We start from the raw sequence: 23,741 nt of genomic DNA on the forward strand, positions 1-23,741 counted from the left end.
TGATTTGTTAGAAGAGGTTTAAGGGGTGTGGGAAAGTCCCAAGAGAAAGATGAGTGCTTAAATAATTAACTGGAAAAAGAAAAAAGATGTGACTGTCCTTGTACCTTGAGTTGATGGAGGCCATTCCATGGGTTACAGAGTGGGAACATATGACTTGGAGTTGGAAGAACGAGTTGGAGATTTGTAGGAAGGTGAAGTTAAAGGGTGACATTCGTGGCAGACAAAAGAGCAACTGCAAAGACCTAAAAGAATCTGGTCTGTTAGAGAAGTGACTGTTGGTGCCGGCTGTAGGGTTTATGTGGGAGAAAGAGAAAGGGATAAAGCTGGAAAGGTACAGCAATTGGGCACAAAAGTTTCAGGGCTAAGCTAAGGAATCTGGATTTTATCAGATAGGTAATGGGAAGATTTGATGATGGGAGCTATGTTTCTCTAGCTGCAGGGCTAGGGAAAATGGGGAGAGGTGCTAGAAGGTGACATAGCCCCTGCTGTGAGGCTAGTCATCTCTATAATGGGGTCTGTGACGTGGGTGGGGCTGTGGCATATGATCCACTAGGCTGTTGGGAAAATAGTAGAATTCCTATTTTATTTTGCTTGTTATCTAAAAAGCAAATAAAACATTTGCTGGTATTATCTATGGAGCGACACTGGACCCTCATCTCACTTGGTCTATATGGTGTGCGGTCACGTGCCTTGTAGGACTCGAAGTACCCTGAAGCATGAGTGGAGGCTTTACCAGATGGGAGTACTGACAGTGGGGACCCACTCCCTTGCTTGTTTCTAATGTGCATACACTGTCTGATTAAATGGGTTTACTGATTATATTTCTTAGCTATATCTCAGTTAACCTGCACAAAATGGACAAATAGCTTAAGAAAGTTCTGAAATGAAACTGTGGGTTTAAGGTGGCACTGATAATGCAAACAACATGCAATGCATGGGCAGATGGTAGAGCCAACACTTCTACTTTTGGTGCAAGATCTTTATAAGATACAACATGAGGTAAAAATAGTGACAATGTAATCATCCAATACGATGTTGGCCCAAAAAATTGAAATCAAGAAAATTATTTAAAATATGAATTTATGTCGCTGTTGCTAATGTCAAAAGTTACCCTAAATACATATTGGCCAATAATGTACTCAGCAAGATATTTAGTAGAAACATTATTTGTTTCTTTATTGTATCTTTAAAAAATATCCTTTTTTGGTATGTTTTATAATATACATATTATTAGAACTATGGTATACGTATGTAACTCACAAATAAGTAAGTATAAGTAATTAGGGAATGCATGTTCAAAATTTTTACTGAATGGATTTTCAATTACAAAATTTTGGAGTTTACTGTTTTAGGTAATGAGAAAGTGAAATAAATGCATAGACTGCCTATAGATTCCTGATTGCTCTCGGATGTCCTACGAGTGTTTTTCCATCCTTTGCTAATACTCATGTGAGGATTATTAGCCCACTCTAATCTCCCTGCTTTGAACACCCTAGGATGCCCAGCATGGCCTGAAAATATAGCTACAGAAATTCTTTTCCATAACCTCCTCCCCTCCAAGAGGGGTCTAGTGGTTTTCTTGGGCTGAAGCATTGTGGGAAGTATCTTCAAAGCAGTCAAATTATGTAGCTTCAGAAGACTTGAGGCACAGGCAGAACTTGGCTGCATCTCAATAGACCTGGGCAGTTAGGGATCTCCTGGGTGCAGGCTAAGTGATGTTCCTGTCCACCACGGACAGTAACTCGGTGGGTGTTTCTGGCCCAAGTGGCCAGAGTCAGGTCTTGGGCTCAGCCTGGGTTCAGGGCACTTGGATGTTGTCCCTCCCAGCAGTTTCTCTCTCTGTCTGCTGACTCGGACTTTCTAGAGAGGACTTCTAGGAGCAAGGGTGAAGCCTCTGGATTTTGACCTAGAGCCTCTTCTAGTTGGCTTCTTCCTACTCTAGTTGGTTCCAAACCAAACCTTCTTTATTCTTCCAACATGCAAAATCCCACTTTCTTTCTATCACATGATCCTTGATGAAGTATAGAGGAGCATAATGGCTCGATAGACAGATCTCCAAATCGTCAGCAGCACGTAACTTGTTTCCCTTCCTCAGGGTGAGAAAGTTTCAGTTTTTGGAAACACGATGCCATCCTTACACAGGGCGTAGGTGGAAGGGAGGGAGGAAAGATGTTTCATTCTTTCCTTTGGAGTAAACACCAAATCCCAGCCCAAAGCTGGATCAAATGGCTTTTTCTAATGTGGAAAGAAAATAAGAAAGAGTAAAGTAAGATGCATCTTATAGGAAAACACAATTAAAAAACTCAATATACTTTTAATTTGAATTCTAGCAGATAGCCCTTCCCAATGACCCCTGGCCTCTGCCTGTTTCCTCTTCTTCTGCTCTTGCTTGCTATGGTGATATGGCCTACAGAGTCAGCCAAAATGCAGCTGGAGGCTAAGTCCTCCTTGGTACTCTGCCCTGCCTTCTCTTCCAGATAGAAGAGGGTGTGCCTTGGCACTCAGGCTGCTAGATCTGTTCTGCGCTCCAACCTACCCCAGCAACAATCTGCATTAGTTCGGACTCTTGGTTGCAAGTAACAGAAACCAACTGTAGCTGCTTTTGGCCCAATAGAAAATTTGTTGGCTCACCTAACTGAAGAGTCCAAAGAGTGGAGCCAGACTCCTATGCAGCTGGACTTTGGGGTACATCAAGACTGAGTTCTCCTTCTCTTGGCTGTGCTTGAACTCTCTGTGGCTTCTTTCCCACAAAGCTTTTCTCTCAGAGCTCTCCAAGCCCGTATCATTATTTCAGCTCACAGTCCCAGACAAAGAAAGACCTCTCTCCAAGAATACGGATATCAAGTCACATGGAGGGAATTTGGATTGGTGTTGCTGTGGTCACCTGCCCATTCTAGAACCCATCACTGTGATCAGGAGAATGGGAAGTTCTGACTGGCCAGATCTGGTTATACGCCTCCCCTGTGGCTGAAGGTGGTTGTGTTGGTCATGTGCAACCACCACAATGGATTTCCCATAGGAAAGAGAGGTTTTGCAATTAGAAAAAGGAATACTAGCTAGACCAAAACAAGAGCAGTCTGCTAGAAACCCCAAATAGGGACCACTAGTGTTGCTCTTTGTTACCAGGCTACAAAGTGGTAAAGCCATATTAATAACAACAATATCATAAAGCATAGGAATCATGTACCAGGCATTTTGCCAAGTGCTTTATGCATCCCCGCATTTAATCTTACAGCAATCCTAGGAGGTACGTAGTAGAGCGGTCCATTTCACAGTGAGAAAATGGAGATGAGTAGCTTAGCCAATGTTACACACTAGTACTCACTGTCTTACAGAGATTTGAGTAAAATAGTTGCAGTTTACTCTTTTTGCCTCCTCTTGCTCTTCTTTCTTCTTCTCTTCCTTGGTAGTGGTGTTATTATTATTTATTGTCTTCTCCTTAGTCTCAGGCATGAGTTGGAGGAGGCTGGACTTGGCTTGGAGACGTGCTCAGAGATAGACACCATGTGTGCTCTAAATCAACACTTCCCTCAAACCCTTTCCTCAGCACCTTACACTCCTTCTTTAGGATAAGTTGTTACTGTGGGGCTCCTTGGTGACTTTGGGGTGAACACGGCTGTGGCTCTCAAGGGGACACCCTAGTCCCACTAGCTCCCACTCCTCTGTAGACTTACACTGCAGTGCTTTCTGGGCTCTGTTCTCAGTCCCGTTACTCTTGGGCTATTGTATACTTTTCTCATCATCTCCTCTTCCAGATGGGGAACTGGTGTCTAGAGAGAGGAAGTGACTTGCCCCAGGTCACACAGCTGGTTTGTGGCAATGTTGGACTTGACTTTGTCTAGTCCACTGTTACCTTCTCCATTCTCTGTGCATAGAGGATGCATCCCAGCCCTGCAGTAAGGCCCAGGAGTGAGCCCCTCCCCCCATATGTCATATTCTAATATCAAGTCCTCTGGACTTAGAATCAAAACACTCATATCTCAAGCCTGGGTTCAATACTGCTTACTGAGAGCCTTTGAATAAGTCCTTTTACTTTTCAGAGCCTGACGTTTCCCTCACCTAACCACTGGGGTAGTAATATCAGCTCTATCTACCTTAATATCTTATTGAAAGGGTAAAATCAGGTGAAATAGATGAACAGAGTTTGAAAGCTATACTGCTGTACTGGACTCTATAAATGTTTCGTAGTATTTTAGTGTAACTCACTGTAAATCTTCAATAAATGTTTCTTATTAAATGGTTGAATGCAGGAGTGCTTCTTTCTGAAACAGCTCCTGAGCCCTGGGGTGCTATACAAATGGTATTTTCTCTGGATTTTGGTTGATAATGGTTATTCACTTGTCATTCGCAGATGGTAGTTCCAAAATGATATTTAAGTTTTCTTTCTGCAGTCCCAAGAAAGGTTACTGGGTATTTGATCAAAAAGGCACATGCAATCCATCACAATGGGGCCAATACATTTTATAGACCTTTCTTGATTAACAAGGTTAAAGCATTTGGGAATCTGTGTGAGTCGATGCAGAGCTATGCCCCACTGGTGACACGACAACGAGAGCAACTGAATGAGCAAAATCTAATCTGTTCTTGAGCAGAAAGAGCTAAAACAAAATTCACTTTGTGTGTCCTTTCGGTTTTTGTGTGTCACTAAAAGCGGTGCATCTTTAAAGGGCATCGTGAGAACCCAGCTCAGGTTCAAGTCCTCTCTTGTCCCGTGCTTAGGCCTTTGTCAGTTCAGGTCTTCGTTATCACCGTCAGAGACTTTAGAATCATTTCCTCCAACTGGTCCCTCTTCCTCTTCCCAGCTGTGCTTCCAAATTCTTACTGCACACTTTCATCATCTTCAAATTCTGCTCTCATCACACCATTCCATGTTTGAGAATCTTCAGTGGCTTGAAATTGTTTAAACACCTTAATCTAGTGTTTGATGAATTCCAGTGTCTGCTTCAATTTATCTTTCCAATACTTTCCCCATTTATCTTCTTTATGAATCCTCAAATCCAGAGTAACCTGGTCTGTTCTCTGAGCTGCAGATGCTCCACATCCTTTCGTGGACCTTTGCTAGACCTATTCCCCCTGCCCCGGGTGAGTACCCCGCCCCCTCCCCCCAGCTTCACCTCCATCGGCTCCTATACATCCTTAGAGATCTTCAAATTCTCCCTCCTCTCTGGAACCATCCTAACAGCTACAGCTTATAGAGATTTCTCTTTTCTCTGAACTCTTATGGCACCCAGTCTCTTCTATCGCAACTGCCCATTTACTTATCCACCTGTCTCTTCAACTTAAAAGGATTTTTCCATCAATTCTATAAAGACTTTGATGTTGGGACTGTGTCTTCTACTACTTAGTTTCCTTCAAAGCAATTTATTCATTCAATGAATAAAAACTTGTGTTAGTCAGGACTCTACTGGGTAAAAGTAAGAGAAATCCAGCTTAAGGTAGCATAAAAGCAAGGAAAGAAAAAGAAAGAAAAAAAGAAAGGAAAGGTGGCGGAGAAATCAGTTCTTCGTGGTGGCAGAACAGCTATTTGAAGCTACAGGTTCACGTCTTCCCAGCTTAGCAACCTTTTAGGGAAAGGTACCTGTGTGTATGTCTCCCCACATCCATAAACTAACTCAGGCAAGGGCCTCATTGGACCTGCTTGGATTAGTCATTCTTCTTGGCCATTCATTTGCTGTAGGTGTGAGCTGCTATGATTGACTTAGCCTGAGTCACATGCCCTACTTTGTGACTGCGCATAGTCTTGAGCTAAGGCACTGTTATCTGACAACCTCACCATGACCAGTGGAAATATGGGAAGAGCAGTTCTCCCTCCAAAATAGGAACAGTGGGCAGACAAAAGCACAGAAGTCCTCCACATAGGTCAGCCCAGAACTCTGCATTTGGTAGATACTTGATAAATATTTCTTGGTTGAATGTCTGATTTTTAACTTCAAATCACTTTTTTGTTGTTGTTGTTGAGGAAGATTGCCTTTGAGCTAACATCTGTTGCCAACCTTCCTCTGTTTTGTACATGGGATGCCACCACAGCGTGGCTTGATGAGTGGTGTGCATGTCTGCACCCGGAATCCAAACCCATGAACCCTGGCCCAAGGAAGCAGAGTGAGCAAACTTAACCACAACACCACTGGGTCAGCCCCAAAATCACTTTTTAATTTGGGGGAAATGCACTCATAGTTAACAATTAATTCAACCCCAGGATTATTGGATGTTTCTGTTAAAACTTTGTGAAGTCCCTCTCAGTAATGTCTTCCTTTTGGTATTGGTTGTTCCTTGGGTGTTACACAAACAGTCTAACCCCACAACCACAAGCTAGCCCTTCAAGCATTAAAGAAACTGTCTTGTGCCCTTTGAATCATCCTACTTTCAGGCTAAACACGCCCATTTAAAAAAACTGCTTCTCACATGACATGTTTTCCAAATGCTTTTCCATGCTCATTGTTCTCTAGTTTCTCATGATCTGGCTGAAATGAGGCCCCTGGAACTGAGCTGAGCAAAATATTTTTGAGGTAATGGGACTCTGTTTCACCTCCCTAGTTCCATACACTATACATTTATTAACTTAGCCGAAGATTTCATGAAGATGTTTTTATAACCATATCATTGTGAATATAGATGAGTAATAGAAATTTTTAAAACAATCAATTAGCAAAAATTATCCAACCTTCTTTTCTCCAGTCTTTTAGCTCTTAAGTATGGTTTGAGGTGCTCAATTGAGGGATCCATCAGGTGACATCTCTCAGTCTTGCTGACTTTCCCACTAACGCCTCCAGCAGCCTGGCAGGCACAGACACACAGGAGAAGCTCAACATGCAGGTTCCTTAGTCACCTAAGAATATCATCCCAGTACTGGTCTCCTGCAGGCCACTCTGAGTTAATCTGCCTGCCCTTCAGAGGCAGGAGCCAGGAATGACCTTCTCACTTAGTTTATATTCCAGTGGATGTCAGCTCCTCCATGCAGGTTGAGGGACAAACCAGCTGTACCAGCCTGCTCGGGCTTCCATAACAAAGTACCACAGACTGGGGGACTTAAACAATGGACATTTATTTTCTCATACTTCCGGAGGCTGGAGTCCAAGGTCAAGGTGTGGGCAGGGTTGGTTTCTTCCAAGGCCTCTCTCCTGGGCTTGTGGATGGCTGTCTTCCCAGGCTGTCTTCACATGGCCTCTCCTGTGCATGTCTGTGTCCTAATCTCATCTTCTTATAAGGCCACCAGTCGTTTTGGATTAGGGCCCCCCCAATGACCTCATTTAGCCTCTTTAAAGACCCTCTCTCCAAATGCAATCACATCCTGAGGTGCTGGGGGTTAGGACTTCAGCGTGTGAATTTTAACATGTGAATTCAGTTCATAGCACCAAACAACCAACTGAAGTGGCTGTGTGCGTGTGGGTACCTGCGTGTAGCAGTGGCGGGGAACGGCTGCAGTCACAGGGCAGGAGAGAAGAGGTGGAGGAAGTGGACATCTTAGTGGAGGCTCAGAGTTAAGATTAATCAGCTAAAGCAGGAGTGAGTAGGCAGATGCTGACCAGTACAATGCTAGACAGGGGGGTCTGTTCCCCATTCTTATTTCCAAAGAGATCAGGTCAGGGAACCAATGAGAGAGTTTGCACCTCAAAAGAAGCTTTCGAATACTCTGAGTCAACTCAAAGGACTCATTAAGTCGAAGCTCTTATTTAATCTTTTCTTAGTGATCTGGATGATGGACTGGCAAGTGAGCCTGTCGGGTTTGCGGTGACGGTGTGGACATCATTAAATAACATGCAAATCATTAACTGGGAATGTAGACAGGGTGCCCAGACTTTATCATTTTTATTCCTACCCATGGGTAAAGCTGGCAGCGTAAATGCCCTCACCCCTGCCATGAGGAACTGTTCTCAAATGCAAAGTTTGACTCAGCCAGCCATGTAAAAGAAACTGTAATGGTCTCATTTCTATCTTTTTGAGTAATGATATGCCAGTTTCCCAATAAATTGCATAAAGGTGAAGAAGAAAAATAAGTCTTTGACCTTTCCCATTTATAACCACACTTAGCTATTTCTTCTCATATCTTACGCTGGCCACAGAGCTTTGCATAGTGGAGATTTAATTTCCTGCTGCTGCAGGCATTAAAATGGATGGGCCCTCCCTCCCTCCTTCCCTTTTCCCCTGCAATCTGAAGCTGTCATTTAGAGTTTGGAAAGACCAAGGACCTGAGTGAGGGGCGTTGCGGGTGAAATGCTTCCTTTCTCAGCAGACAGTTCCCACAGCGCAGAGCAATAGGTTCCCGATGGGAAGAACTGTGAATGCTGAGCATGGGGGTTACAGTGGCCATACCCTCTGAGTGATGAATATTGTTTATCCAGATAAATGTACTTATAATTTGTTAGTTTAATTACTGCAGCCTTGCAAAGTCTTGAACCAGTAATTCCTTTCTCAACAAATTAGGGGCCTTAAATAATTCTGTGGGAAGACTAATTCCTCACTCTGGTTTTTGGACATTTCTCTGAAAAATATTTCCAGAACTCAGCTGGGTGCCATTAACAACACGGTCAGTGGTTCTGGTTGCATTGTGACCTAGAAACCCCTTTTGGAGTGGCTTCTGTATTTCTAAGATTGGAACGTAAATCTCCTTTCAGTAATTACCTTCCCCAGATCCTTTTAGGATGTGAGAAAGATTTCATCTTTTCCAAACAACCAGCAGCTTTTGTTCCAAAAGGAGAAAGTAAGGGAGTCCCCCCCTAGCCGGACCCCAGGTCTGAGTCAGAAAGATGGTTCTGGTGAAGACACAGCACTTACTGGAAACGCCAACCGCTTTTCACCCCTGCCTTGTCCCAAGCTTGGACACCGGAAGGTTCAAAGTTTGCATTAGTAAAAAATGTATGCTTTCTCTCCTACTTTCTAATTTCTGCATATTTTCTCTATTTTGCTCATATCTTTCTTTCCCCCAAGTGACAGCTGGCTTAGCTGGCTTTCTGTCAATAGGAAATCTCTGCTAATTGGCATTTCTCTGCTTTGTAAGCAGAATAATAGCTGATATTCATAACGATATTCCAGAGGCTTTGCAAGATCCTGAAGAGTCTCATGAATTCTCAAAAAATGATTGATTTCTGTGCAGGATAATTTTAGTGTCAGGCGTATTTTACCATTTTCTGATTCATTGCAAATTGGATGTCCATGTATAGGATATAGCTTTCTATTTACCAGAGTATTTATTAAGTGGAACCCAATACTCTTCTTGGAGAGATGGAAAACAGGACTTTTTTAATGTGGATGCTCCTGGTAGCAGGACAAGGGTCAATCTACTACTTCTTTTATCTTTGGTGCACTTAGTGAGTGCTCAGAGGGTGCTTATTGGATAGTTGAGTGGGGCAGGGGCATGGGTAGCCACAGGCTTGACAAGGGGTCATCCCCTAAGCAGGCCTGAACCAGAGGCCTGAGTATTCTTGTTAAACCTGAAAGGTCAGATAGATGGAACTAGATCAGGCTGCAAAAATGTAGACGTCAGGAAAACTCACCCACAGAATGCAGATCAGAGCAGACAAAAAGATCTAAATCCAGGGGTTTGAAGTGTTGAGAACAATCCAGAAGGTGGAAGTGCCAAGGTGGACCTTGAACCATGCAGCTTTCCACCGTGTGTGGGTGACAATGGGGTCACTATCTGTCACCCGCAGTCGTGTGGGAGCAAAGATCTCAGACCCCTGAGGTCCTATGGAATAGAATGATGCGGACGACTGGTTGCTGAGAATACAGCAAGGCAAACCAGCTGTTTCTTCTCTCTTTGTGATGGATTCTGACTGCAGCAGCCAAACTGATCATGTGTCAGTCGGCTTTGATTGTTGGGAAGGCCAAATCTCTCCATTCATCTTTGTTGCTGTCTGTCTAGTTTCATGCACAAGCAAGATCTAAAGTTGGTGCCATTTGACTCCAGGCTGAACTCTCTTATACTCCGTGGGAAAACAGTTTCCCTTATATATTATTAAGGGTATGTTACATCCCTTAACCTATATGAAGTAACTCTGTCTTTCAGTGCTCTCACTGGGTCAAAGCACCTGTGTAGCAGAGAGGAGATGAGAAAGAGTTCATTATCCCTGTTTTGCATATATAATTCTGTGTAACAAACCACCCCAAAACTGGTGCCCTAAAACAGCAATGATTTATTATTTCTTGTAAGTTTGAGGATTGACTAGAAGTTTTTGTGCTGGTCTCCTCTGAGGTGTCCCATGTGGCTGCATTGAAGTGGTGGATTAGCTGGTTGGAAGATTTAAGCAGGCCACTTTCACATGGCTGGGGCCTGGGTGCTGATTGTCGGCCGGAAGCCTCCTCCGCATGGCTCAGTTCTCTCTCTCTGGTGTCTGCCTCTCCATGTGATACTCTCTCCAGCAGGATAGCTTGGACTTCCTTACCGCATGGCAACTGTATTTCCAGGGTGCGAAGGGAGAAGCTGCCAGAACAAGGCCTTAGCATAGAATTGGCCCTGTGTAACTTCTGTTGGTCTGAGTAAGTCATGGGCTCAGCCTGGATTCAATGGAAAGGGAAATAGTGCCCACTTTTTATGCAGAAGAGCAGCAAATAACATGTGGCCATCTTTGATCTATCTCATCTCCTTTTAAAAAGTGACTGCTTGTCAGCCAAGGGGAGAAACACATTAACGCTTACCTTGTAGGTTGTTGTGAGGATTAAATGAGATGGACGCAAATACAGCATTTAGGGCAGCTAAATACTCTACTTGTCCTGATTTGAGGATCCCCTCTCATGGGTAAGGACTGTTGCCAGGAGTCTGTAATGCATGGGTTGAGCATGTTTCTGTCGAAGTGCTTTAGTTATTCCCAAATGGGGATCAGTGAGATGACGTATGTAAACTACTTAGGACAGTGCCTAGGACATGGTAATCATTCAATAAATGTATGCTATTTCTATTATCCCTATTATTATTGGAGGTCAATGATTCCTAAAAACCAAACCAAACAAACCCCCAAGATTATATGAAACCCACCATCCTGGTTATGAAGAACGTCTCTCCCATAGTAGCTAATTACCTTTGTGTAACAGAATTTCAGAGATGTTTACAATCCCAGAGATAATTTAGACCAATTTCTTGCTTTTACAGAAAGACATTCAAAGTCAAATCTTTGTGACCTGTCTACATCACACAGCTAGTTAGAGAATTAGTTAGTACCAGATCTTAAGACCCCAAGCTTCTAACCAAGGGCTCTCTTCATTGCACCCTTAAGTGTAGAATGTTCCAACTCATTTCCTTTAAAATAAGAATTGGGAATACAAAGTTTTATTCGGTAGGTATAATGCATTTAAATAAACAGTTCAGTTTTATAAATCAGCTGTGTATTTTGGAGGAGAAAGAAAAAAATTGGAAAGATAGAGGACGGAGAAAAATTGTCTAAAGGACAAAGAATTAGAGATGGTAGATACGTACAGAAGGAAAGGAAGAGAGTTAAAAGGTTTGAGATGATTTACTGATAGCTTTTATTAATCTTAAGTGCTGGGATGCAGTAGGGCAGAAACTGGTTCTACCTGTATTCCCAACATTCCTTTCCCCTTGCCTGGCAGCAGCACCCCTATGACCTTTTTTCGAAAATGTTCCTCTCCAGCTCCAGCCTGGTGGCTCTGATGGTTCTGACAATCACATCACCTTGTTTTCGTGGCCACAAGGATTGGTCCACGGGACACTTCAACCAACTTGGCCAGTTAGAGGCCTTTTCTAGGGTTGATATATACTCTGGGGCAGTAAAAGGAAGGAATCTTGAGCAAGGTTGGCTGGCTTTCTACCATTCATTAGTGAAATCTGGCATAGAGAGAATAGCCATGTCCACTTTCCTTGGAAGATATCTCGGCCATGCCTTCCATCTTCACGTATCCTGCCAATCCTTTATTTGTTATTCTTTTGTTAAGTATTTAATGACATTTGCTATGCACTCGGCACCATAATACAGTCGTAGTTCTTTCACCTCTGGAACCTGGGTCTGATGTGTGAGATAGACAATAAAAAAGTAAACAAACAAATAATTATGAGTGGCGGTAAGAGCCTTGTTGTAGGCTGAATAATGGCCCCCAAAGATATCCGTGTCCTAACCCCTGGTACCTGTGAAGATGTTACCTTACGTGGCACCAGGGGCTTTGCAAGTGTGATTAGTTAAGGCCCTTGAGATGAGGAGATTATTTTGGATTATCTGGGTGGGCCCAATGTCATCACAAGGATCCTTATAAGAGGGAGGCAGGAGGGTCAACTCCAAAGGCGATGTGACAAAGGATGCAGAGACAGAGACTGGAGGATGCTAAGCTGCTGGCTTTGATGACGGAAGGACACCATGGGCCAAGGAACGCAGGTGGGCTCTAGAAACTAGAAAAGGGAAGGACACAGATTCTTCCCTGGAGCTTCCAGAAGAAACCGAGCCCTGCTGACACCTTGACTTTACGATGTCTGACCTCCAGAACTATGAGAGGATAGCATTGTAGTGCAGCATCACTAAGTTTGTGTTAACTGATTGCAGCAGCAATAGGAAACTATCACGAGTCTCAGAGGAAAAGAGTGGGTGCTGTGAAAAGATAATAGGAGGAACCTCATGAAGATTAGGAGGTCAGCGAAGATTTTGGTTCAGAGCTAATGATGGAGAAGGAGCCAGCCTTAGGAAACATGTGTGGTGTTGAGAATTGCATCCAGGGACACAATGACAAAAAAGACCTTAAAAGAGATAGTTCTGTCTGTTACAGTGACCTAAGGAAGACTGGTGGGCAGGAAACAAGAGGAGAGTGGCGTCAGATGATGTGGTTGGTTCACAGATATCCATGTCTGCTCCCCGGTGGTTCATTCTTCCTCCTCCTTGACTCCCTAAGTCCCTCACATCTTCTCATCCAGCTCCAACTACATCCTTGCCCCAAAGCCTTCCATGACCTCAGCAGCTTTACTCATCTCCCCATTTCATCCAAACTGTACTTCCTTCCTCAATTTGGGATCCCTAGATCTCAGAAGATGCCCAGATTTATCCTCCGGGTGGTATCCTCAGATTTTACAAGAATGTTTTAATTTCAATGATAAGTCTAAAATTAATATAAGCTTATGCCATCATTTGCATGCAGCTGCCTGAGTTTCATTTTGAGATTTCAGTGCGTCGGTGGTCCCAATTGAAGGCCAAATGATATGAGCAAGCCATATTAACAAAAGGTCTTGCAGAAGCTTCAAAACCAGCCAAGCCACATAAGCAAAGGTTTTGAAGAAGCTTGAATGGAAAAGAATGGAGGGAAATGAGACGATCAGAGGGCACACAGCAGTATAAGAATCTGAACAGCAGCAGGCAGCACCACGCTGGCTTTGTGAGCAGACGTGTTATGTGCACTCTTTCTTTCTATGTACCTTCTTGTAACACTTCACTAATAGTAAATGGCTTTGAAAATAGGGCAAGGGAGATCTTTTCTCCAGTTTTGCATTTTCTGTTAAGTTGATTGATCTACCAAAATAGTGCATCGGTGGTTAAAAGTGAGGTCATTGAAATAAAGCACAGTAACGAGGACAGTGAACTCAATGACAGTGACTCAAATGATGATTCATCGTGTTCAAAATCAGAAGATTCATACTGATAACAAATACAATAGGATATGCTCAAATATATTTTTCCACTATATGCCCAATAGTATCAATCAAATTTAAGTAGAATATCATCAACTATCATATTAAGTTAATGCTATTTTAAATTTTTTGGTCTTGTATTTTTATTTGTATTTAATTTTTAGATTTGTTTTGATTTTACTGTAAGAGCTGTAAGCATAAGGGGTTTATAACTGATTTCCTGTTTCTACAGATTTAAGTAACTTTACAATAAAATATAATTTAAATCAACACTGGGTATCTGTGAAAAATATTCTTCTTTAAAAGGGATCCATAGCTTATTCAGGTTTGAGATACACTGATTTGCAATGATTACATTGGTACATTTTTTGAATTACTAGTTCTTGAGTTAATAATTCACCTGTGTGAGCTCGTGTGTGCCACCTCTCAAGAAGGCAGAGCTCTCTCAGGGTAGAGAAAGGTCACGTCTTGAGTTTTCTGAGAATCCATAGGCCCAATGGCAGGGCTGGGCACGCAGGAGGTGCCCAGTGAACTTGGGGAATGTAACAATAATGCCTTTCTATTTGCTGTATTTCTGATGCTTTAACGTCTGGGGCTTTGCTGACCCCGGAGAGAGTGCTCCTTGCAGGGTTAGACAACTCTTAGAGATAGCCAACAACTCGCCTTCAGCAGCCTTTCCCAAGTGAATTGAACAAGGGAGAGGCCATCTCTGTGGCTCTTACACTCTACCTGCTTACACCTGACACCTAATCGGTGTATTTGTGTGTCTCCACTGCGTGAACGTGAAGTCCTTCCGAGCTGGGACTGAGGCTGAGCCATCCATGCTTCCAGTGCTGAGTGTGTGACCATGAACTGGGTTTTTTTTTTTTTTTAATTGGTTTACTCATTATTATTATTTTTTTTTTTTTGCACAAAACAAATCACCTCAGAGATTCCTCTTGCAACTCTTTCCTTATCAGTTTCCAGTTTTTGCTAATGGAACTGATGGCCCCAATTAACAATAGCACTGTGTTGAAAACACCTCGCCTAATTGTGAATTCTTCCTCCACCCCAGGTCCCTTCTTCTTTCCCTAAGGCCTGTGTGTCAGGCTCTATCTGAGTACTGACTGCTCTCAGGACTCAGCTCAAGCCCCACCTCCTCCTAGAAGCCCACTCTGACCTCTCCAGCCCACCATGAGCTCCCTCCTGTTTGAGCTCAAGCACTCTCTGACTTATCTTCCCTTCAACACTCCCCGACAACTAGCGTTTGTCTCCACTGCAGGGTTTCCACAAGTGTTTATTGATCACCAAACTGCTTTCTTCCTCCCCCTCCCTCCCCTAGCCCCCGGGCTGGCCAGGGCAGCTCCAGCTCACCTGGGTGCAAGGCTTGAAATGATGGAAGCAGAGCTGCACAAGTGGAAACAAATTGATTGCACAGGAAGCATCTTACGGTTTTAATTTTCAAAAATCTGTCTTGTTGAAAAAGTGTCTCGCAGCTTCCTCTGGTCACGGATCACACTGATTTGTGTTTACTCTTTAGGATTTCCAGATCCTGCTGGAGCTAATAGAGTTGGTTCACAAGCATATTTGTCAGAAACAAGAACCTCTCAAATCAAGATCTTGCTCTGTGTAAGTAATGTCATCTATCAGCCTCCCGGTTGCTTCCCTCAAGACTTCCCACAGGGTATTAGGTTCATCACCCCAGCAACACGGAAGCTTCAAACTGTCCTTTGGGCTCCATGGACGTCTCCTGCAGTTAATAGGTATAGGGAGACCAGATATGAGCTCTGATGATGCCAAAAGGAAGATTCTTTCTGCAGAGCAGGCTGCCTACAGCGTGTATGCCAAAGCTCCTCTCTGATGAATTTCAGCAATCAGAGCCCTCTGTGCAACTGCACCCGAAAAGGTTAATTACGGTACAAATCTAATCTGTCACTCTGCTTAAATCCAATAGCTCCCCTTTGCCACATGATTTGGTTCAGTTTTCCTTTTAATTTTTTAAGTCAAATTTTTTAAGAAAATTTTACCAAAGTTCTCCCAACAGTAACCCTTGCAAAGTTAGAGTATAATGTCACAAATCAGTTATTGACATCCTGCAGAAGGAGTGGGGTGCCCCAGTGGAAGAAGAGTGGGTGCTCCTCCTTACTGCTGGGTCGGGTGGGAGTTCTGGCCTCTGTGTAGTCTCCATTGACACCATGAAGGCAGGTTTGTTACTCCCCAATGGGCAATGAAGTCCCAGATCCCACCCACCCTCCCTGACACCTCCCTGGTGTGGAGGCTGGGGGCCTGGTGACAGCCTGGCGGAGGCGGAATCTAGGTTCCTTACTGGGCCTTTGCTGGTGTGGGTGGCCGTGGGGCCACAGCTTTCTCTAGGGCATTTGCCTGGAGTAGAGCTGGTATTATCTCAGAGTTTTCTGTCTTTCTGGGCTGCCCTTTTCCTGGTCCTTTGGCTACAGAGAGCAGGATTTTGCTGGGGCTTTTTTGGTCTGTGCTCCATGGCATTTCTGAGTTGCCAGGTACATCAGTTCCAAGTCTGTGATCTATGGAGCAAAAAAAAAAATCCACTGAACGCATCACTGTGTCAGTCCTGGGGTCCGGAGGTCCCTCCTTGGTCTGCCTTCTTCTTCCCACTTTTCAGAGTCTTATAATATCCAGGTTTTTCAGGTGAACTTAGCAGGAACAGGAACAGGAAAAAGTATAAGTAGTCCATCTTTTTGGACGCAGAAGATCCCAGGTGTCTTTTTCAAACCTGTAAGGCTGTGATCCATCCCCTGCTGGCCTCTCCAGCACTCTTGCCACACCCTGCTTCATGCCTGATGCTCAAACAGCAGCTACGTGCAAAACAGCCCTGCCCTTGCTCCTGCCATTCCCTTCGTCCGCTCTATCACTACAAAAAACAACATAGCACTTACGTGCCAGGCACTTGATACGTAGTAATTATGAATTAAGTACTATGATTACAGGAATGAAGAAACTGAGGTCCAAAGAGATTAAGTAATTCACTTCAGGTCACCCAGCAAACTGCAGAGCCGGCATCTGAACTGAAGCAGCCTGGTTCTGAAACCATGTCCCTAGCTGCTCACTTCCCTCTGCCACCTCCCTGCCAGTTCCGGTTGTGTAACTTGAGTGCGCATCAGAATTCCCTTGAGGGCTTGAAAACACAGACTGCTGATCCACCCCGAGAAATTCGCCTTCAGTCATTCTGGGGTGGGGCCCAAAAATTTGCATTTCTAACAAGTTCCCAGGAGTGCTTATTCTACTTTCTGGGAAGCACACTTGCAAACCACTCGACCTTCCACCCTCTCCTTCACCCCGACTTACCCTGTTCATTGCTACCCAGCCTTTTCGATTCAGCACAGTATTACCACACCTGATCTGACCTCCTCTTCCTTCTTCCTACTCTTGCTTCTTCTCCAGGAGTCCTCAGATAGTCCTCCCAGGTTCCCTTAGCAGTCTCAGCATATCTCAATCATTGTAGTTGCCACATTATATGGCAATTATCTGTTTATATGTCTTGTTTCCATCCCCAGAGAGGTTAGTGCAGGACAAAGTAGTCCCCCCTTATGGATATATTCCAAGACCCTGATGCCTGAAATCACGGATACCACTGAACCCTATATATACTATGTTTTGTCCTGTACATACATATCTATGATAAAGTTTAATTTGTACATTAGGCACAGTAAGAGATTAACAACAATAAGTTATAATGAAATAGAACAATTATAACAATATGATGTAATAAAAGTTACTGTAGGTCTTGGCAACCTCAGCATATGATTTTTTTTCCTTTCCTTATTAAGTCTAGAACTTTCACCTTTTCACTGAAAGGAAGCATTTTACTTGTTCTCTTTGGCATATCCGAATTGCCAGCATCACTACCTCGCGCTGCAGTGCCATTATTAAGTAAAATAAGGGTTACTTGAATGCAAGCACTACCAGTTGATCTGATAACCGAGATGGCTACCAAGTGACTAACTGAGGCATATACAGCATGGATACCCTGGACAAAGGAAGGATTCACAGCCAGGCAGGATGGAGCTGGAAGGCACCAGATTTCATCACGCTACTCAGAACCACTGGCAATTTAAAACTATGAATAGTTTATCTCTGGAATTTTCCATTTAATATTTTCAGACTGAAGTTGACCTTGGGTAACTGAAACCATGGAAATCGAAACCACGGATAAGGAGGGACTGCTGTATGCCCTTAGAAAAATTTTTTTCTTCTCAGTCTTGATGAATGTCACTACAATTTACCCAGTTATGGAAGCCAGAATGCCGAGAATCATCACTAACTCCTTCCCTCCATGGGTTCCATGTATCAATTCTATTTCTAAAATGTCTCTAGACCCTGTCCTTTTTCTCTTAGTTCCTATTTCCATGCAAGAATTTCACTCCATGTCTTGTTTCATAGACGCTCTTCTCTTCTTCCATATTGCAGTCAGGGTTATTTTTCCAAACCCGATTTGATCATGTCATTTGCAACTCCTCCTCTTGTCTTTAAAACTTTTGAAGTCTCCCCATCGCCGATAGGATAAATGTTATGCTCTGCGGTATGGTCTGTAAGGCTCTCCAGGACCTATCACTCAGTCACTCAACCAGCATCATGTTGTATTTTTCGTCTTTCGCCATATGCTTCATCCACGCTGATCATTCTCTAATTTTAGACATTGTTTTGTGCCACAGGATCTTTGCATGTGCTGTTCTTTCTAAAAGCAGAACATTTACAATTCTATTTACTTTTGAAGAAGCAGGTCTCCCTGCCATCCTCCCTCTTCTGTTTTTCTTGGAGCTGTAGAACTTCTGCAGAGTCAGGAGTGAAGGCTCTTGGGGTTCTTTACCCTGTGTTACACAGCTGAAGGTCCCCATATCGTCCCTGGGGGCCACTGTCAGAGTCTAGGCTTAATGTAGCCTTATATGACCCAGTCCAAGCTTCCTTGAGTTCTTGGTGGAGATGGCAAAAAGAATTGTTTTTGGGCCTGCCTCCTTCTACTTCCTAACATTCTGATCTTTGGCATATGAGCCTCATTCATCAAATTACGGCGATATTATCTACTCGGCAGGAGTCTTGACACTACATGAGCAGATACAGGTGAAAGCCTTTTATAAGCTGTAAATACTGTTTTAGTTATGATAAATATATTCTTCATTCTTTTACACTTTCCTTTTTATATTTCCCTTCTTCCTCTCTTTCCTCTTTCTTCATTTTTCTGTATCGTTTCTTTTCTCCACCTATATTTTTCACGTCTATTTTCTTCTTCTTTCCATGAGGACTCACGGTCAAATTCATAAGCAACTTTAGCCCCTCTGGGTGTCCTTTAGATGCTGATCCCTTCACTTGCATAAAGTGCCACCAAAGCATCTCATGGTCTTGACAAGGCTTCCATTTCTCCCATTTGTTCAAATTTCTCTTCTGGACACTAACAACTCTTCTTGGCCTGGTGAAGAGTTCTCCAACTTACACGATCTCTTTGTTGGACTTTTTAAAAAGACTTTCTGTGTAACATTGTCAACTGATTAACCTTTAGGCCTGAAAAAAATGGGAATATCAGAGCAGTAATATTTTCAGCTGTTTTCCAGTGAAGGGTGCATCAATCATAGAAATGTCTTTGACTCCTGTTTGGTTACTGCACCACCAATTGAGTATAACTTTCTGAGTTGAAGGAGATAATGGTTTCTTGGGGTAATAAAGCTGTCAGGAAGAGGGAGACTTTCATCCAACTCCATAAAAAATGCGAAAGCTTTGGGGGGCGGCACAAGGACGTGGAGGAGATGGGAACATCTGGAGAATCTAGAGACCTAAACAGTCTTGTAATTTATGGCCATGAGAGAAATGCAGTGGGCCAGGAGCCTGGAAACCTGGGTTCCATTCTCACCCCATCACTGACTTCTAGAGTGACCTTGGGCAAGTTGCCTGACCTTTCTTTACTTCTCGTCTTCATTCGATAGGCAAGGATAATAATGCTACTTTTGTATTTATCCACTTGCTACCCAAAGAGACTTTTTCTTTCTTTCTCTCTCTTTTGGTAGATAAATGAGACAAACTTTTGAAGCTGTTGCATAAATTCAAGGTCTTATTCTCATCTCATATGTATGTATATATAGAAAGAGGTTTAATTTATTTTATTAGGAATTCATCAGACCTAGGATGCCAAGAAGTTTAATGTTAAGGTCATGCCAATTTTAAAGAGGAAGTTTTATTTCTCTCTTTCAGTGGATAAATGAGGCACCCTTTTAGAAGCTGTTGCATAAATTCAAGGTCTTATTCTTATCATACATACATAGTTTTATTTACTATGAGCTTCAATTTATTTTACTAGGAATTCATCAGGCCAGGGATGCCAAGAAGTTTAATTTTAAGGCCATGCCAATTTTAAAGAGGAAGAAAGTGAAGCTCAGGGAAATTGGTATTTGCAGAATCAAATTAATCACACTAGTTTTCTCCTGTTTAATCACAGACCCACAGGACAAAAGAGAAACTTTGAAGATATAATCAGAGGACCTTGAAAGAACAGCTACCTGTATTTAATTATTGGTAAGTGGGTCATATTCAGTATGGAATAGCAGCGACATGTCCACCGTCCAGCTGGGTGTCACATAGCATAGTGGAGCAGGGACAGGCTTAGGGCTCAACTCAGGTCCCTCCTCCATGTGAATTTCCCAAGTCACAATGATATCATTTACCTTGGTACTCATATGTCTTACCACTCGTAGAATTTACTGTTTTTTGAAATTGTGTCTGTCACTATAATTTGACTTTTAAGGGATCATTATTACTGTGGTTACAAATTCATTTGTTCATTCCACAAATATTATTATGTGTCCATGAGGTATCAGTTAATATGACGGCCTGGGAGACAAAGTGGTGGGCACAGCAGGTGTGGCTCCTGCCTTCATTGACTGTGGGGCTGGGAGGAGAGACGTCAAAACATTGCCATGTGGGTATCTGATTGAACTGGTGATTAGCGCAAGAAGAGACAGCCCCAGGAGCTACGTCGATAGAAGCGGTGATCGTCCCGTAAGTGATTTCACCTGATGTTATTATAGCTCCTCCGTCCCTTTCATCTTCCTTGAGGCCACTCCATCTGCCCCACCAACATCCCTGCCTCACTGTGGTGTATTTTCAAATTTTTATTTAGTTTTCCATTTTTAATTGTGGTAAAGTACGCGTAACATAAAATTTACGATTGTAATCATTTTATGTGTACACTTTTGTAGTGTTAACTACCTTCACATTATTGGGCAACCACTACCTCCATCCATCTCCAGAGCTCTTTTCACCTTGCAAATCTGAAGCTCTATATCCGTTAAACGACAGCTCTCCAGTCCCCTCTCCCTGTAGCCCCTGGGAACCACCGTTCTATGTTTAGTCTCTATGAGTTTGACTCTGATAGGTACCATATATAAGTAGAATCATACGGTATTTGTGTTTTTGTGACTGGCTTATTTCACATATTAAAATGTCCTTAAGGTTCATCCATGTTGTAGCATGTGTTAGAAATTTCCTTCTTTTTAAGGCTGACTAATATTCTGTTGTATGCATATACAATATTTTGCTTACCCATTTTTCTGTCAATGGACAGTTGGGTTGCTTCCACTTTTTGGCTATTGTGAATCATGCTGTGTAGGGGAGGAAGAATATTCCTGTCCTCTCTAGGTTCTTCCAGCTGGTCTAAAAATTAAATTGACCTGAGAAAGAATAACAGGAGAAAGTCAAACAAAATTTAATAATGTGTATACAGGGGAGAAACCCAGGAAAACTGAGTAACGTGCCAAAATGGGAAAGCCACCACCTTTATATCACCTTCAGCTAAAGACAAAGGAGGATGTTGAGGGTAGTGATTTGGGACTTCAAAAGAAAGGAGGGCAATTTACACAGAGATGGAAAAGCAAATGTTTGGTAAACAAATGTTTGCTGGACCATGACCTTGCTGGGTGCCTTCCTGTCTACCACACCTAGAGTTATCTATGGGGATAGCTCCTTCCTGGGCCTTTTATCTTAAATTCTGTTAGGCAGTAAAGGGGAAAGGTTAAAGTTTCTTTCTGAGTCTTTTGTTCTTAAAAATAATCAAGCCAAAGAGACACATTTTGGGGTGGCAAATTCTGATCCCCCACAGCTTCCACGAAGGTGAGCGTACAAATATCTCTTTGAGACCTCGTTTTCAATTCTTTTGTGTATATACCCAGAAGTGGAATTCTCTGTTTAGTTCTTTTGAGGAATGTGTATCTTGTATTTGGTTTCTGTTCTGACTACAGCCACACTGTCTCTGGCCAGTGTCATACCTCGTGGTCAGTGCAGGGCCTGTCTTATCTATATTTGTTTCTTTTTTTTTTTCTCATTTAGGAAGATTGTGCCAAAACCATGGTGTGCTTTTGCTTGTTCTTTTTCCTTTCCTGATCCACTCAGAACTTGTATAAGACCCCCTAAGTCAATCTCTTTAACTAAAGCACATACACATCGTCTTTTCTGGTTCTCAATTCATTGAATCATAGATCCCTAATCATGGTAGATAAATGACTATAAGATCATCAGTGATAACTTGAATATCAAGGGAAAAAAAGCTCTTTGTTTACAGTGAATGTAGAAATTTTAAATGTCAAGAAAGTCAGTGCCATCAACCTTAAAAGCCCTTGGAACAGCCATGACCCCCCCTCAGAGTTTCTACAGCCTTCCCTTCCTCTCCAAGCTTCCTTTACTTAGTTCTTTTCCTCAAACTTCAGCATTCAAGATAATGAAAAAGCTGTTTTCGTATTCAACTCTATTGTTTTTCTGTGCTGTTTCATTACCAGTTTCGAAACTTGTTGTTTTGTACTATTTTGCATCACAAACGTGCAGAATTTCAACTACATTTAAGGTCCTTCCCAACCCTGGAATTCGATAATTTTATATTACAGAAAAAATAGGTCTCTTGAGGGCTAACTTGAGAACTTAACCACCGTTGATAACATTTTTTTTCCCTCTGAGGAAATCGTCCTTGAGGCTTGAATTCTAACCAACAGACTTATAAATAAATACATAGCATGTGATTCTTTTTCAAGCAGGACCATCCAGATTACAAGCTGTTTTCAGTAGTGGACTGTTTTACATACAATCATCTCTTCCAAAGTACCTGTTACAATGCCTTCCACATGAGAAGTGTTCCGTGGACATTAGTTGAAAGATTGAAAGAGGGAGAGTCCACATTCTCTCTCTGCACAATTCAGATTTGGAGTGTCACAGCTTCTTTTGTCTTGTCTAGCGCAGAAATCAATTTCTACTTGCTTTGTCCTTTGTTAAGCTAGAAGCTGCTGATTCTAAGCGTAATTAGGTTTTTGAAAATTATGAAATGCCAGCCATACAAAAAAGCACAGAGAATTATATACCATATCCCCACCGTTTACACTTAATAGATATTAAGTATTTTGCAATACTTGCTTCAGATAGTTTTTTCTTTAAGAAATAAAATGGTACAGTTAAGCTGTCTTTACATCGACCTCCATTCTTATTCCTTTTCTCTCTTCCCCTCACCAGAGATGACCATCATCTTTAAGTTGGTTTGTTTTATTTTCATGCATAATTTTATATTTTACTACATAATATGTTTTTGTAGACAATATAGGTATTGTTCTGCGCATTAAAAGAGATACTAACAGTAAAATACTGTATATAGCCTTTTGCAATTTGCTGTTTTTATTTAACATCAATTTTGAAGTCTATTTATGTTGATACATATAAATCTAGTTCATAGATATTAACCGTTATATAGAATTCCATCATATCAATAAACCATAGTTTATTTTTCCGTTCTCTCTTGATGGACAGGGTTTTGCAGGAAACAGAACCTAGGACCAAAGCTCACATGGAGGCCAAAGCTTCTTAAGGAGTTTGGTTCCAGGGAAGCAGGAGTGAAGGAAAGGTACAGTGAGGTAGGAAAGGAGGAAGAGCTGATGTGAAGATTCTGGCGACTGCTTGCTGTCCAGGCTGCTGATTGCATGATGTTGTGGAACTGTCTGCCAAATACCGATCTTGTGGGACACATCGTACTGTGTGAACTGTTATGTCTCAGGACAGTCCTTGGGAAGGGAGAAGAATTTAACTACTACCTAACTGCCATTTATCAAAGATTTGCCCCATGTAGGCTTGTCACGTTTAGCACGTAGAAATATAAGATACCAATTACATTTGAATTTCACATAAACAACAAATAATTTTTTAGTATAAGTAT

The 23,741-nt window shown here is 42.4% G+C and overlaps 1 long non-coding RNA gene across 1 annotated transcript; it reads left to right on the forward strand.

The window, feature by feature from the left end:
- Nucleotides 1-224: 224 nt before the first annotated feature.
- Nucleotides 225-23,443, forward strand: LOC111774749 (uncharacterized). Its single transcript, XR_002809968.2, has 4 exons — nucleotides 225-331; nucleotides 15,075-15,163; nucleotides 19,995-20,071; nucleotides 23,339-23,443. It is a non-coding gene; the product is annotated as an uncharacterized lncRNA (long non-coding RNA).
- Nucleotides 23,444-23,741: the final 298 nt, after the last annotated feature.

This window comes from Equus caballus, chromosome 8, assembly GCF_041296265.1.
Source record: "Equus caballus isolate H_3958 breed thoroughbred chromosome 8, TB-T2T, whole genome shotgun sequence".
In the NCBI taxonomy this organism is placed as follows: Eukaryota; Metazoa; Chordata; class Mammalia; order Perissodactyla; family Equidae; genus Equus; species Equus caballus.